This window comes from Chinchilla lanigera, unplaced genomic scaffold, assembly GCF_000276665.1.
Source record: "Chinchilla lanigera isolate Chin_1 unplaced genomic scaffold, ChiLan1.0 scaffold00005, whole genome shotgun sequence".
NCBI lineage: Eukaryota > Metazoa > Chordata > Mammalia > Rodentia > Chinchillidae > Chinchilla > Chinchilla lanigera.
Genome location: NW_004955406.1, coordinates 22915129 through 22931720, shown reverse-complemented (window position 1 = coordinate 22931720; position 16592 = coordinate 22915129). Strand labels below are relative to the sequence as shown.

Below are 16592 nucleotides of genomic sequence, written 5' to 3'. Positions count from 1 at the left end.
GAGAGAGAGAGAGAGAGAGAGAGAGAGAGAGAGAGACAAAGAGAGACAGAGAGAGACAGAGAGAGACAGAGAGAGAGAGAGATCCTCCCCTGGTGACTTCCTGGCATGGCCATACTCAACCAGTGTTTATGTCCCCTCTCTCTAAGGCCACATCCCCCAACTGGTCCTGAGAACTGCTTTTGCCAGTCCTTGCCTCTTGCTGCTATTATTCATTTCAGAGTTCTTTTAAAATCCTTTATTAATTTTCTTTTTCCCACCTACTTCTTTGGAATTGTTTCTTGATTACATGTACTCCAATAACACCTTTGAGTGTGCCATTTCTTTTCTTACGGGACCTAGATGAATAAAGTAATCCAATCAGAATGCATCAATAGTATGTGGGATTGTATAGTGCAATAATGGCAATAGTAGCCTTCTAAAGATGTCCACTTCCTAATCCCATCAACCTGTGAATATATTATGTCACATAGCAAAGGGGAATTACATTTTAAACAGAATTAAGGTTGCTCATCAACTGACCTCAAAATAGAGATATTACATTTCTTGGATATCCACGTAATCAAAGGGTCCTTAAAGTTAAAGGGGGAGGAGGTAAAAAAGTTAGCACCAGACTTTATGTGACATGAGAAGGACTGACCAGCCTTTGTCAACTTTGATGATAGAAGGGAACCGTGAGCCATAGAATGCAGGCAGCCTCTAGAGATAGGAGGGTCAAGGGAATAGACTGTTCCCTAGTACCTTCAAAAAGATTGCAATTTCAATTTTTGCCCAGTGAGACCCATGTTAGACTTTTGACCTATACAGCTATAGAATAATAAATGGGGACTGTCTAAAGTCAGTAAGTTTATGGGACTTTTTTGCAGCACAACAGGAAACTGATATTTAATGAGAACACAGAACTTTCTTCATGTAGGAAAATGAGTCGCAGATAATCCATGGTATGTTATTTGGATTATTACTTGTAACAGATGGGATGCCGTGCAGGTAAAGAGCAAGATGTTGAAAGATCAATTACATGTAGTCCTTAGTTGCTATGGTGGTGACGGCAATTTTCAAGATTGTGGTTTGAGCTGGCTGTGTCTGTCAGTCCTAAGTGATGTTCAGAGATTAAAGGATAAACCAAAAGTTCAAAGTTGCAGCCAGGGAATAAGTAGGAATTAGAACACCCTGTGAAAGTTTTAAAAGTGTTGCTTCCCATCTTGAGCAGATGTCAGATAGGAGTGAGTTCTGAGAACTGCAGCACCAATGTCTGTTTTGCTTGGATGCAGAGGAGAGCAGAACCTTCTTACATGGAATGCGGATATTTGGGCAGACACTGATAAAGAACTTCGAACCTCCAGACTGTCTTAAAGTTTCTTACAAATAAAGAACACAATCCAACATAGGAACTAGGGAGTAAGGAGATTGGTAGTGGATGAAATAAGCTATGGTTAACCATTTTTTTCCCTTATGATCAACCTTGGAGAACAATGCAGCTATGTTTTATGTTAATCATTTTCTATATTGTTTCTCTGCCATCTTATATAAAAGGCATTGATAGTGCCTAACTTTTTTAGCTGTTAGATGTATGATTGAATTCATATCATGTATAATGAAATGGTAGCTGGTAGGACTTTATGGATGCTAACTGTTAGAGACACATGTTTATCAGTCAGACAAAAGGATGCTAAGATGAAGTGTGTCTACAGGTCCATTATTTACTATTCTCTGCTCTGATCTGCATCCTTAGAAGCTGACCTTTGTGGGCTGCATAACTGAGACTAGTCTCTTTATTAAAAGCTCCTGCAATATCCTTTTTTCTTGCCAGGTCTCTGACGGAAACTATCATCATTGCCATCATTATCATATCAACATTTATGGAACACTTTATTGTATGCCAGTCACTGTACCTAAACATCTGACATAAATTACCTTCTCATATCTGCTGTGCAGCTGAGATATATGACCTTCCTTACTTTATTTTGCAAATCAGAAAGTTGGAATTTTGACACTGGCACACTGCTCAGCTACTACATGCCTGAAACAGGCTATGAACCCAATCAAGAGAGTTTAAACAAGAAAGCTAGAGTAAGTATAGAGAGAGATTTTCAAATCATTATTATTGCAAGGCTGGGAATTGAACCCAGGGCTTTCTATATGCTAGGTAAGAGGTCTGTGCGTGAGCTACATCTCCAGCTTAGGAGATGGATTCTGAAGCAGAGAAACTCAGGTCTGAATATTAAATGATGACATGAGCCAGGACATTTAATTGCTCTGAGTATATGTTGTTTTGTTATTTCTAAGTTATTTTGTTATTTCTACAGAGCCTCTGTCAGAATTCTTTGTTTGCAAGCAACAAAAACAATCAAAATTACCCAAGAATCAAATATCAAAATTGCACAATCAAAACTGCAGAAATCCACCGAAGTGCAAAGGATCGAGGTAGCAGCAACTAATGAACACATTCTTTAAAGTACTTGTATTTCCAATACTAACAATTTTCCACCAATGACTGACTGCTCATGGTTAAAATTTGTGAAGACAATGCCTTCAGATCTCACTGGTTTTGTCCATACCTTTTGCCAGGTAGGACAAGGCAGAAAGTCTGTAGCCACTGGTGGTGAGCTAGCTCCCTGGGAAGATAAATGTGACTTTACTGAAAAGTTGGTAAGGAATGCTATAAGACTACCTAAAACCAAAATATACACCGTATATTGTCATGCATTCAGGCTTGCTACAAAAAGTAAAGAATTTCAGCAAAGAGCTTGGCACAGGTTTTAAGACTTCCTCTTTCCTCATGGTAAAGCATAAAGAGAATAGGATTTCGATTACAGTGGGAGGAATGGTAATGGAAGGAATTCATGGTTGACTAGCTGCATCTATTGCCTTTTTCTAACAGTCTTTCCCAGAATCCATCTGCTGTATAACTCTTGTGTTGCCTATTTGAGAACTGCCAGTCCCACCCCATAATGCCTGTGCTTGTGTAAATATCTCCCTAATTGTCTATAGGCGTCTTCCTCGGCTATGTCTGTGTACTAGTCCTCCCTCCTTTGGTGTGTCCCTTTGTTATTCAAGATTCCTTTTTCCTCCAACATTTCACATTGAAAATATTGAAACACATAGACAAATTGAAGTAATTAGTCAGTGAATACCCATGAGCATACCACCTAGATTCAACCATCAATATTTTGTTTTACTCACTGGATTTCCATCCATTCATCAACCTAAGCACCCATTCATCCAAGCACCCATCCATCCAGGAAGCCAGCCATGTATGCATCTATGGCCATGTCTTATAATATGCTATATTTATGGATTTATAAGGATTTTTGTTTTACAGTTATTGCAAACCTTTGTATCAACATTAGCAGCCAACCACATAACAAGGGTCTCAGCAACACTTAGGGTTTGGGCTAGTCTCTCTTGATTCATGCTTTGAAATGGAAAAATTTTTAAAGCATTTATTTCCCATAAAAAAGTAACAATCTGTTCCTTCTAATGAGTCTATTCTATTATTTCTAACTATGTCTGTAAAATAGATTTTTTTTTCAGAGAATTACTTTGAAATGATAGGGAAGAATTCTTAAGAAAAATTCACTGACTGAAATGACCCAGTGTTAGACTATCTGGATGGAGCATGTCTTATAAAATAATAATAATAATGTTATTTGAAAAAATGTCCAAAATTTGTTCTATAATTACCAAAGAGATTTTCACATCTGATCACCATATTTTGGAGCAGTTTAACACTCTAAGAGAGAAATTTTCCAATTTTGAGAATTAGGTAAGCATCTCAAATTCTTTAAGATTAAGGAAATAGCAAGATACTTCACATAGTTCAAGTTGCACAGATTCTTTTGTGATTGGTTTCATTGTTAGCTTCATGGCTCTGGTTTGGGTGCCTAAATTCAAGATTCATGCATCTGGGCTTTTGTCCATTTACTTACTTGCTGTAAAGAAGTTCTAAGTAAGGGATAGTCCAATTTTAGGTATGGGGAAAGGTGATGACATGGGAGAAATGAACTATAGACATTTTTGAAGCCCACACATGGGTAAATTTATATTCAGCTCTAAGGTAAGGGGCACCTATGTCATTTTCTACATTTCCTCTTCATAGATGACTTGTCATGGAAGGGTGTGTTTAGGGACCACTATAGGCAGGATGGAATTAGCAGGTGGTTCAGAAAGTTTGTTGAAAAAGGAGATGAGAATAACCTCACCGGTAGGGGAGAGAAAGTTTAAGCTGTAAGGCAAAGAGTACTGAAATAGAAACAGGTCCAGAGCATGGGAAAAAAAATTAAGTAAAGACAAAAAGTAGGTAATCATATTAGAGAAAAGTTTGAGCAATCCATAGAGAAACAGATACAGACCAAATAGAGAAGGGGCACCTGAACGTTCAGCTGGAAAATTATCAAATTACCCAGGGAAGATATGGGAAGTCTGGTCATGGGTAATATGATACGATTAGGAAAAAATGGATAAGTATTAAAGACAGTTTGTTGGTCGCTTACCTTTACTACTTTTTAACTGCTATCTCCTATCCTTTCCAAGTACTGTAGCATCCCAAATTATTGTTCAAATGTTCGTCACTGCCTGATGGTTCAAGTTACATACTTCAGTAGAAGCTGCTCTCTCCCATTGCCGGAAGGGGAGCTCATTTGCTCCGGTCAGTTAGCATAGCCTACAGCCTAGTCACAGTTACTGATTCAAAGATGGTTTTTATTGAAATGCTTGGAAAGGAAATTATCTCTTTTAGATGTTATGTTTTATGGATGTGAAGTTTGGAACCACTGTAGTCATGTGGATGCTATGAGGGAAGACACCCTAAGGATAAAGCATAGTAATAGAAAGCAGAAAAAATAAGGTGGTGGGGACAACACTGAGCTATTGGGTCAACCTCCTCTCAAGTTTCAACAACTCCTGGACTTAACAATTGTGACTTCATTATAAATAGCCACAAATGGATAATGATATTCGTATAGCCCAGGAAACATTATGAGCATAATGAATAGCGTAAAAGTGGCTCCCCTATTTTAAAATATCTCCTGCCACACTATCTGGTACAGAAGAGATTCTCAATTAAAATATAAGATGCAGGGGGGAAAAAATCACACTTCACCCCACACATGTTATTGCTTAAAAATCAATACTTAAAGGAGAGATAAGATATTACAGGTTTGTGTTTGCAGATGGTGGTGGTAGGAAGGCAGTTGTGGTCGTGAGAGGAAGGGAGGAGAGAAATAAAAGATATATGGATAATATTTTCTTCCACTTACTCTGTAACTGGAGAAAAAGAGCCTGAGAAGGTAGGAAGAATGATCAATAAGCAGTTTTCTCACATTTTAGCAGCCACTCTTTGAATTATTTTACTTCTGAAAGCCAGCAACTCTCAAGGAGAAGTTAGTGTTCTTCTTTCCTTACTTTCCAAGACTGGGAGAATCTACTTAAAAGGGATGAAAAGCAGTGTTTTTCAGAACTCAGGTCTCACATCCACTCATCTCTGAAAACGTTGTGGACCCAAATCCTCTTTCTACTACTAGTAACTGTCTTCCCTTTACCAAGATGCAAATGAATTAACCAGTAAACTAAACCAAATAAACTAACATAGCCCAGCTCAGATGTTTGGAAATCTTCAAATATAAGCCCCTTGTTCAATATTCAGAGGTTAGCTGATTAAACAGAGAAGAAATTACTCCCTACAGGATATAAAAACTGCCTTTTCCACAGACTTCCTCTCCAGGATTGTGTGCAGAGCTGGTATTTAACCTGTCACGGAGTTACACCCAGGAGCCCACTGCTAATCATCCTAAACATATTTTAAAACTCAGATAAGGCATCATTTTGCCTAATAAATAAGGTCATAAAGTATAAACACAAATGTCCATGCTACCATTGTTTAGAGGAATATTTTTGCTTTATGGACTAAACACATTAACTTTTATGGCACCTAACTTCCTTCTGAAACAGCAGTCCCTTCTACTTATCAAGACTGTGTAGCATTTGAAGGGTGTGTGCTGTGTTACTTGGAGATAGTTAATAAATATATGCAAATTATACAGTGCAACTCACCCGTGTGGAGAAAGGAGGAAGATCAGCAGAGTGAATAAGGAAAGGAAGCACCTCACTCGGTGCCTTCTGCACTATGACAAGATCCTTGAAGGTTAGAAGAAAGCCTGCACATAAAGAGCAGGGAGGCCAGAGGTCAGCGATAAAGTAAATATCCAGAGACCTCTAGGCCTTGACTCAAAGCCTGTTAGTACCTGAATGTGGTGGTATATGCCTGTAGTCCTAGTACTCTGGAAGGCTGGGCCATAAGATCACAAGTTTAAGTCTTGCCTGGGGAACTTAGTGATACTGTCTGAAATTTTTTTAAAAAAAAAAGGGCTGGTGATATTGCTCAGTGTGAAGGCCTTGGGTTTAATCTCCAGTACAGCAAGAGCGACAGCCTGTCGTTACATGCACAAGTACAGAGAGAGATAAGCGAGAAGGTTTCTGACCTCCTGAGGCTTGTATTTTACTAACAGGACAGATTATACACCTAGAAAAACAGTATCCCGAACCCACGTTGCCACCTATGGGCTAAAATAGCCACAGTCCTGATGTTGGAGCTCACAGGACTGCTGTGGGTTTGGGTGGTTAGGGAGGTCAGAAAGATTGGTGGTTTTGAGCTGGGACTTGAAGCAAGAGGAGTACTGAATTGTTGGATGAATGAAAAGGTGTGAATGAAATCTCAGAGGCAGAAGGAGAAGGCAGAAGTGATTCTGGGACATGTATGGGCCCCCCTGGATGCCTACAAATTATCCTTTCATTTTCTTTCTTCAGAGCAAAAATAAATGCAATGTAAAGGAAGATTATTTGAATGAATAAAACTATGATAAAGTACCAAGGAGGCCTTCTAGAGTTCTTTAAAAAGAACAATACTATTATCAGGCAGTTTCTCCTTATTTCTATATGTATAATTGGTATCTCAATGCAGAAGTTGAAAAAAAAATAAAGAAAAGAGTGTAAGCTCTGATCATGACAGTAGCCCTTAGGTGACTAGGATATACCAGTGGTCCTGGGGAATTTAAGAATAGCAGTTACATCACTATCTGAGATCTGAACTCACTTTAGCACAATATAAAACATTTAAAAAGGAAATTTATGAACATCTTTTTAGGAATGATTTCAGGTCACAAATTAGTCAAGGAAAGGATCCTTAGGCACAAGGATAGAGCCGTTTATATGCAAATCTTTGTCATCATCAGTCAAATTCCCAGCATAGGACTTACTGCTATCATGAGGACAGAGGAAAAGAGTAATTATAATAGGAAATGATGACCCTGTCTTATATAATTGTCAAAAATCCAAGAGATCTTTCCTGGAATTGCTAAAGGGTTCCCATATTCCTAATGAGCAATGCTCCTTTAGAAAGGTGACAGTTGAGGTCATCTGGACTGTAGAGGCCTGTTAGAGAAAAGATCAATATCTGTTCAATTGCCTTTAAGATGCTTCTCATCATTGAAATGTCTGAAACTTAGGTCATGATTTTATTCTTTTTATTTCTTTCCTTACCCATAGACCAATCCTTGCCAACCTCCCTTGGAGAAGAGCACCAACGTCCATCCAGTGACCTGAGTCAAAACCCAGACTCTTGTTTCTTCTTCATCCTGACGTTCACTTTCTTCTACTCCCTTAGCATTTCTCCATTTGTCCCCTCCTTCCACTCCATTTCTACTTCCATTGGCCAGACTCTTTCCACTGCTCAGCTGGGATATTTAACGGTCTCCCATCTGGCCTGTTTGCTGTCTTATGAGCAGTTCTTCATAATGAGTTATCCACCAAAACCATGATTCTCTTCATGTTACCTCTTTAAGCTAAATCTGTCATTTCTTCTAGGATAAGGTTCCAACAAAGCAACTGGCATAAGAAAGTATTCTTTTTTTGTTTTGTTTTGTTTTGTTTTGTTTTCCAGTACTGGGAACCGAACTCATGACTTTGCATTTGCCAGGCAGGCGCTGTGCCACTGAGCTAAATCCCCAGCCCAAAGAAAGTATTCTTGATGTGTCCCCTGCCTACCTCATTAGCCTCGTCTTTTTCCACACCCTCCTTTTCTTATGTCTCATAGTTCAGCCTGGACAAGTTACATTCCCATAATCTCCAAGTGCACCTCATTCCTTCTTACCTTAACATCTTTGTCCAGGCTCTCTCCCTCCTGTCTGGAATGTTCTTGTTGACCATGTCTACCTGGCTAACAAAGTTCATCTTACAAGCTCAGCTCAAGAGTTATGTATGATGTCTTTCCTGTTTGCTCCCTTAAAACAAGTCATTACCGATTCATTGCTCCTGTCAAAAAACTTGTGCATTCTTCTGGTATAACATAGTCCTACCGTGCCTCCCATTCGCATGTGTGCCTTCCCTTTTGGGATGAAAAAGAGGAATGATGCAATATTTTTCCTTGTTTTGCCTTCATGTTTGTGTTTGCATTTATATTTTGCATTCATGTTTGGGTTGCTAACTGGGTCCATTCTACGCTCTGTCAAAGGCAGCTCTAGGACAAGGCTGCAAGGCTACAGGAGCTGAAAAGCTCTTACTTCTTTCTGGCTTCTGACCTGCTTCCCGTTTCTGTGAACATCACGCTAGCAGTGCTTCTTTGACATCCTACATCAGCAGCTGAGTCCACAATTTCCCCAACTCTGGCAAAATCAGCCTTGTTCTGGTCCCTAGAGGGATATCAGCATGGGTTAATCCCCTCTCCTCAGAGCTATTTTCTACAGTTGCAAACTCCATAATACTGCAGAGTTCTTCCTGGATGTGTTTAGTTACCAAGGTAACAACTATATCTAGTTTTAATTCTTTAAGTTAAATCCACTCCATTAAAATAATGGTGTGGCTTCCCTTACTGACTGAAGCCTGACGGCTACACTTGCTGACCCAAAAGGGAAAACCTTTAGCAAGAGGGTTTCAAGTTCAGATTTCTCTCCATAAAAACACCAAATGGGTTTTAAAAAAATACTTACTACCACAGCACTATCATATAAAACTCACCTCCAAAATATTCACTGAATTTGTCATGGCTTAGTAGAGAACTTCATCAGAACAACTTCACTGTCCTGGTCTTGAATTTGAAATCTTTCCTTTATAGAACTCCTAGCTAATTTATCTCTGTCACTTTCTACAGGGCTTTGCTCAAACTCTTTGAGTCTTATTAACACTTCTCATTCCAGACCTATTTTGCCTGGGTCCATGACCCTGTGCATCTGATCATATTCTCTCCTGCTTTGTCAGTTCTAGGTTTTCTGCCTTTTTCTTCCCAGACTGAAAGTAGGATCATTTTATTGGTTTCTATGCATAACCCACAATTTAGTAAGTGCTAAACAGACAAATAAAGGCATGAAAGTAAATAATCAGGCAAGGGGAAAACCCATTTGCTTTGAGTTGTCAATGCTGTCAGCAGACTCGGTAAACACTGCCAATGGACCAACTCACCAGTAGAATGCATGGTCCCAGGCTCTCATGAATGCACCTGACCTTGCTATTATTATTTGGATCGGGATCTCTTACAAGTAACATTAGTTTAATTTCTGCTAGTAGTGACAAGAAGCAGGAGTTAAGAGTTAGAGAAACCTAAGTTCAGATTCTAAATCTGACACCCAGCCTCCAGATGACCTTGGGCAAGTTAATGGAGCTGTTAGAGCCTCAGTATCTTCATCTGCAAATTGGAGTTATAACAACAATAAACACTTACCGAGTGCCATCTGTCAGACATGTCCTCAGTGTTATACATGTAGTGGTTACTTTAATCCTCACAAGAACCCTGTGAGGTATTTACTATTTTATCTTAATGTATAGAAGATGAGGTCAGTCTCAGAGAGGTTAAATAACCCGCCTACCACCACTAGCTAGGATTTCTTGGGCTGGGATGTGGTGTTCCTCCTGTCACACCAAACATCACTGGCTGTGTGGCTTAAACAACAGAAATGTGTGTTGCTACAGTTCTGGAGGCTGGAAGTCCCAGACCAAGGTGCCAGCCTAGCTGGGATCTGGTGAGAGCTCTCTTCACGGCTTGGAGACTGCTCCTTTCTCACTATATCTTCACATGGCAGAAGGAAACAGAGTAAGATTCCTGCTATCTCTTGTTCTCAAGGCACCAACCTCATCATGTGGACCCCACCCTCATGACCACATCTGAACCTGATTACCGCCAGAGGCACCACCTCCAAAACCCATCAGATTTAGGGTTAAGTCTTGAATACTGACTCTGAGGCGAGTGGGGGAGACTACTGTTCAGTCCCCAGCACGTCATTGCCAGGGCTCCCCCGTGAGCTGGTGGATGTTGAGGGTAGGGCGTGTACAAGTGCCGCATAAGCTATTCTGCATCCTGGGAGGGAGTTCAGAGTGAGCTTGCATTCAGCTGGGAGCTTAGGTTCAATCAGGTTTACCACAGAAATGGCCTGGCTCATGTGGACTGTTATTTTTGTTATGAACGATTTGGCAACGGTCTCCGCTTCAAATAGCAGCAGGACGCTTTCCTCCCATCCTTAATGGTCAAGTTGGTGAAAGGTATTTGGTTCTGTAATGTTTATTCTGTGCTCTGTTGCTAAGGAAAAGGTGATGTAGCCAGATAAAAAGGTGGGAAAACTGAGCCATGTAAAGCAGGTTTCCTGGGTAAATCATCTGACATAGGACACGCTGTCCTTTTGCCTGCCTCACTTCTCAGCGTTGCTGCTGTCTGACAAAATGTATTTGTTTATGTGTTGTCTCTGTCCTTCCACTAAGAGCAGCTTATGGGACCAGAAGTCTATGGACTTGATTCCCTTCCTTGTGGACTCCTGCCTTGTGTCCTTCTCAGGGCGGATCCCGTTTAGTGTTTGTTCAGTGAACCAGGCACAGTGTCTTCAATGTCTGTTTTCCACAAAATCTAGGAAGACTGTTTGTGTTTGTATTTTTATTATCCACTTTTTAAAAACTTTTTTTTCAAGTAAGAAGAGTTCTTTCATATGGAAGGAGCCAGCACAATCGCATGAAAGGAGAAAGGACAGGTACTGAACTGGAGGGAAGGGAGAGGGTGGGCCCAGTACAGCTGGGTGAATACACAATCTCATTTCCCATCCAAGGTAAATTTTCCCCAAACACATTTAAACAAGCTGCAGAGTGCACCTTAAAGTCACCATTTGTCCTTTTAAATACCTGATTTATATGGAAAGACAGAGAAGAAAAGCGAAGATAAAAGCAAAAGAAAACAAAACAAAGAAAACCCATGTCCAAAACAACTCCCTCAGTCTCTTTTATAACTCAAGGCAGGAGGTCAAAAGCTTAGAGTCCAGGGTCCCTTTTAAACAGTGGGGGAAAGCCTTTTGACTTTTGATGAATTAAAAACTAAGATATGATTTTAAAATGAAATCAAGAGGTGACAGCGCCAAGTGGGCATGGAACCAGAGTCATATTTTTTTGTTTTACCACTGGAAGACAAATGTCACTGGAGACATGGCACCAGGAAATGACTCTCAGAGCAGACAGTTGAGGACAGACCTGAAGGAAAACCGCAGGGGCAGAATGATGTCACCACCTTCAAAAAAACCCAGTGTTCAAAATTCCTTTCAGAATTTAGTACCTGCAAAAACATTGTTCCTCCAAAATAATGAAGACTTAAGTAGGGCCATGCTATATTTTTTGCCTTTTGGTTCTTTGGAAGCTCGGAATCAAATTTAATGCCCTTAATAGTGATATTGGCCTAGGGTATGGTTATTTTGTATATTTTTAACAGTGGAAATTAAAATCTATTTAATCTATTAATTAAAGTCTAATTTCTATTTTAATAAACCCATTATATGCATTTCTTTTACTGTAGTCAGCTGCAAATTTAGAAAGTCAGATACAAATGTGCACTGTGAATAGCTGAGATGAAGATTAGTCTTAAAGACACGCAGCCATGGTGGGCCAGGGGAGTGGCCCTGGGTCGCTTGCCTCTAGGCCCCGACCTGGTGTGACTTTCAACCCCTCACCACCCCGCCTATCCTGTCCCTCACTCTGGGCTGGCAGGTAGTGGTCTCAGTAAGCGCATTCATCTCCTTCCCCTGCTTTTTGCTATGTCGCAGGTACCAGCCACATATCCTGCAAATCTGATCTGGCCTCTTCTTTTATCTCCTTCAGGCAACCCCATTGCCCAGCAGAGAAGAATCCGCTGAGAGCTGGAAGTGCTTCAGCTGCATCACGGGGCATGTCTCTCTCCAGATTTGGACAATAATGAGCCTGGCACTGTGCCGTGGGGTGGGTGCGGGGCTGAGCTTTCCCAGTGTGCTCACCCCACTCACCTCGAGGGCACCATGTCTCCCTGCGGCTGCCTGTGGCTCATATATTCCTCTACTCTCCTGCTGTAGGCCACACTGCTGGGCAGAGGTTGGCTGATGGTATTTTCCTTTGCTTGACTCTGACATTACAGATAGCAGAGATAGTCTTCTTTTATGTCTTCATCTTCAGCTAGAGAGGCAAACACAGAGGGTGTTATTTCATTCACAATATTGGAACTGAGTAAACTAAAGGTGTGACATGGAGCAAGAGAACTCAGAACAGGGCAGCTCATAGCACATGCTCACTAAATATTTGTTTAATGGGGGTGGGGAATAAGGCTCAGAGACACCCAATAATTGGGTAAGGGAAAGGGAGAAGCGATAGACAAGACGCATGAGTGACAGTGTCCCTGTGTGAGAAGCTCATGTTTTAATAGAGCCTTTGAATGTGTGTGTTTGGTTTGGTCTGATAAACATTCTTGAGTATTAAATGCTAAACAAGTGGCTGACATTTGAGCAGTAAGGCCTGTGTGTTGCTTACTTGTGAAGCCCTACTCTATTAAAGGTAATGACGAACCCTGGCTTTAACTTTTGTCTCAGGCCCACTGCTTATCAGATCATAAGTTCAGGAGTTAGTTAAGCTTTCAGAGACTGTGTTTCTTATATGAAGTAAGAATAAAAGTATCCAATTTACAATTGCTTATGATGCTGAAATGAGACAGTTTATCTGGAATACAAGATATACAGTAAGGAGGCTATAAAGGATAGCAGTAAGATATCATATTAACTTTTCAAGTTAAGCACTATATAAAAATATATACCAAACCCCCAAATATTAAGTTGAAATGATGATGTGAACAAGATTTATTTGGTTTTGAGATACTAAAATGCCGGTCACCACTGATGGTACATTTGGTCACTGGCCGTTCAGAGGCAAATTCCTTAGATTTCCTCCCTGCACTCTGACCTCTTTCTCTCAGCTCACTTGCTTTCTATGCTTCACAAATGCAAGCTCTGCTTATTTCCAAGAAGGACCAAAGGAGGCTCACCTGCTGTAGCAGTGAGGCTGCCTGTGCAGTTCACTGGACAATTAATCATGGGCCTTGTGACAAATCCTCTGTCTTCTTAAACTGGCACACAGATCGCATATTGGTTTTAGCTTTTTGCAGGGCAAAAGCATGTAAAGAGGAGAGAGATCTGCGTGGCCACCTTGGAGAAAGTGCTGCGTGAATCCTGAGTTGCAGAACAGTGATCAGCAGCTGGAAACAAGGTCGGCCGGGGGAGGGTTAGGAGCCGTGAGCTGTCCAGGGGATCCGGATGATGAGTGCGCAAGGACTTGTTCCATTTGACTGCAAGATGTAAAGAACTAGAAGCCGCAGAGTCTGCCGCAAGAGAATCTGCAGGGTGCCTCCGTGACCTGAGCAGAGACTTTGCCTCTGTTGTAAGAACGTAAAGATTGGGGCCAGAGCTGAGGGAGAATATAATGTGTACTTTCTACACACTGAGCTGCCTAAAAAGCGATGTGTTTCTGAAGGGTTGAAAACTAATGGACTACCGATGTGGCAGTTCCTCCTCTTACCTTCTAGTTTCTAGACTGTGCCTTCTCTGTGCGTGGGGATTATATCCCGTCTATTCTAATGCCCCACACATGGTCCCCCCCATGCTAAAAGCACTGTGTGTACTTAGTAAATACCTGCCAGGGTGGTGGATTGGCTCTTCCCTATCCCGTTACCTGGAAGGGCATAAGGATACAAGGACAGCCAAGGTTTATTTGAGGGTAATTATGATACTGGAGTCCATAAAGCACTTAGTAGCTCTTAACATTAGCTTGAGACTAAGGGTATCCCCAACAAAGCTGAATATAAACGTCAAGTACCATGATTATCACCATTCTTATTTGTGGAGTATGCTTTTCTATACAACATTCAGTATCACACTGGACTCTGCCTTATAGAGAAGACATGTGTTATCCTTTCATTTTAATGGGGATTCCCAGGTTCAGAAAGATTAAATAACTCACTCAAAGCCACACAGCCTACAAGGGGCAGGCAGTGATCTGGTCTTTGGACTTCTGTCCCTGACTTGGTAGAAGTTCCTTCACAGAAATCTATGTCCAAGGGTGGAAGGACTCGGAGGTGTTCTATGTCTCATTACTCAGCACCATTTCCAGGTGTGGGTGTTGATCTCATGTCTTTAAGCCCTGTGTGCTTGCTCTCCACATGGGGTATTTCCTTGGGTCATTCCCAGGTTTCTGTTGAGAGAGAAAGCCTCAGCTGTTTTTTCTTCCCAGAACAGGTGTAATGAGCTCATCCCCAATGCTGTTGCCTCCCCTCTGTGGAGGCCTGTCCCCTGCCATTGCACTTCCCATGCTCCATGCGTGCCTGTCTCAGGACCTCCGCCTTACCCTGGGAAGACTTGGATGGGGTGGGGAGGCCAGCAAGAGACCGGCAATGAAGCAGTGGGCCAGGAGGCCTGAAGCCAGGCTGACGAGGCCATCTCGCCTATTCATGCTAGGTGTATGGGGCCAGACCCGCATAGCAAGCCTGGACGGAAGCTGCTTTCACCTCCTGTCTTCCCTCCTCCTCTTTGGCTGTCGAATGGCCCCGGGCTGAGGAATACTACATATGTTCTCCCTAATTAATATGTGACACAGCATCTCACAGCTATAATGGCAGTGCTGGGGGCTGTCTCTTGCAGAGTGAAAGGCAGATGACAAGCCAGCTTTTGTCTTCCGCATGCCATCTAGGCTGTGACATGCCCTCGTGGACAATCTAGCAACCATGGGTCTCCTTTTCAGTGAGAGATGTGACCTGTGTCAGGGAAATGAGATGGCTCCCTCTTCATTTCAAAGCTTGCTTCTTGCCAAGGACCAAGGCTCAGCTCCCAGGTGGCTCGCCTTGTCTGCTGCAGGCACGGAGGAGAGGCTGTGACCCAGTGCTGACCCTGAGTGCAGCCAGGTAGCTGTTTGCTGAGTTCTGTGCTCCGGGTCTCTGCCAGACCCTGAGCCTTACACTGGTGGCCAGATCTCTCTTTACAGCTGCTTCTGCAATGGGAAAGTAACCATTCTGCAGTGTGTTAACAGACCTGGGGAAGAGTTCATAAAATGAGTTGTGATGCACAGAAATAAATATTAATCGAGGCTGACAATGCAGAATATAATAGTGCCCAAGGAAGAAAAGCTTATCTGATTCTTCTAAATGATTTCCATAAAGCTGGGCTGACTCTCAGATGATATTATGGAACTGTTATACAAGAGAACCATATTTTCAATTTTTAAAAAATGTTAGCTCAGGCTTGTTCAGATGGCTGTCCTCAGGGGACACCATTACTATCCTCTCTGTCTGAGCTGCAAAAAAGGTGGCTGTAAGTATCACTAATCTGTGGCATGTGTTCTGAGAATATCAGCATGACCCACTAACCATATTGTCAAAGGACTGAGCCTGCACCGTCTAGCATGTAGAAGAACAGGTAGAATAGGCTTTCTGCTCCATCACTCCAACACCGTGATTCTCAGTAGTGAGTGGCTGGCTCCCCAGATACCTGGCAGTATCTGGAGGGTATTTTTGGTTGCCTGGGAGGATGACCAAGTTGGAATAGGTACTGCCGGCACCTGGAGGGTGGAGGCAAGGGATGCTGCTAAATGTCCTACCCCATGGAAGGATTCACACAACAAAGCATGAACTGACTCACAATGTCAGTAGTGCCAAGGTTGAAAAATGCTACTCTGACTTAAAGTCCTCTGCTTTACAAACCCCACACCCGTCACCTCCAAGCAGTACTCCCCGCCAGTGCAGCAATGTCCTATTTCAGTCGTGAAGATCTACTCGCTGAGCTTGGCAAGTACGGGATGCTGAAGGAGGGCTGTCATGGCAGATTCATGAGATAATCACTGGGGATGAGGGGATGAAGGTGTTTCAGTGTCACTTTGGAAAATTTGGAGACAGTGCTGGCAATTTTATTTTTTAAAAAAGAAGAGGGAGAAAGTATGACGAGCAAGAAACCTCCTGTTTGCTACGGGTGAAACATGACCTTTTAGGGTTTCCTGCAGTACCCAGAAATAGCCAGCAGAGGGCATGTAGGGCAACAGAGCAGCAGGAGGGGAATTTCTGCCCTCCAACTGGCAATTCCAAAGATGACAATACCTGATCATGAGTCAGGAGTTCAACTGGAATTAAAAGTATGAAAGAGGAAATAAGGCAGCAATTGCTTGCTGGCTCCAGGACAATGCAGAGTTCACACAGGTGAGAGATGAGATAACAGAAGAACAGGAGGACAGAGAGCACCCAGGCTGAGGGGCGAGGGGCCGGAATAAACGCGGGGCTGGAGCGGGAGAACCTGGTCCAT

The 16592-nt window shown here is 42.0% G+C and overlaps 1 long non-coding RNA gene across 3 annotated transcripts in view; it reads left to right on the top strand.

Annotated features, from left to right (window-relative positions):
• Positions 1–12824, top strand: part of LOC102030496 — a 98871-nt gene extending 86047 nt beyond the window's left edge. The window contains exons 1-3 of one of the 3 annotated variants that reach the window (XR_001236676.1): positions 10386–10521; positions 10941–11000; positions 12112–12824. This is a non-coding gene — a long non-coding RNA (uncharacterized LOC102030496). Of the gene's footprint in view, positions 1–10385; positions 10522–10757; positions 11001–12111 lie in introns of those variants that run through there. The other 2 variants (XR_001236675.1, XR_259504.2) reach the window with 2 other exon arrangements.
• Positions 12825–16592: the final 3768 nt, after the last annotated feature.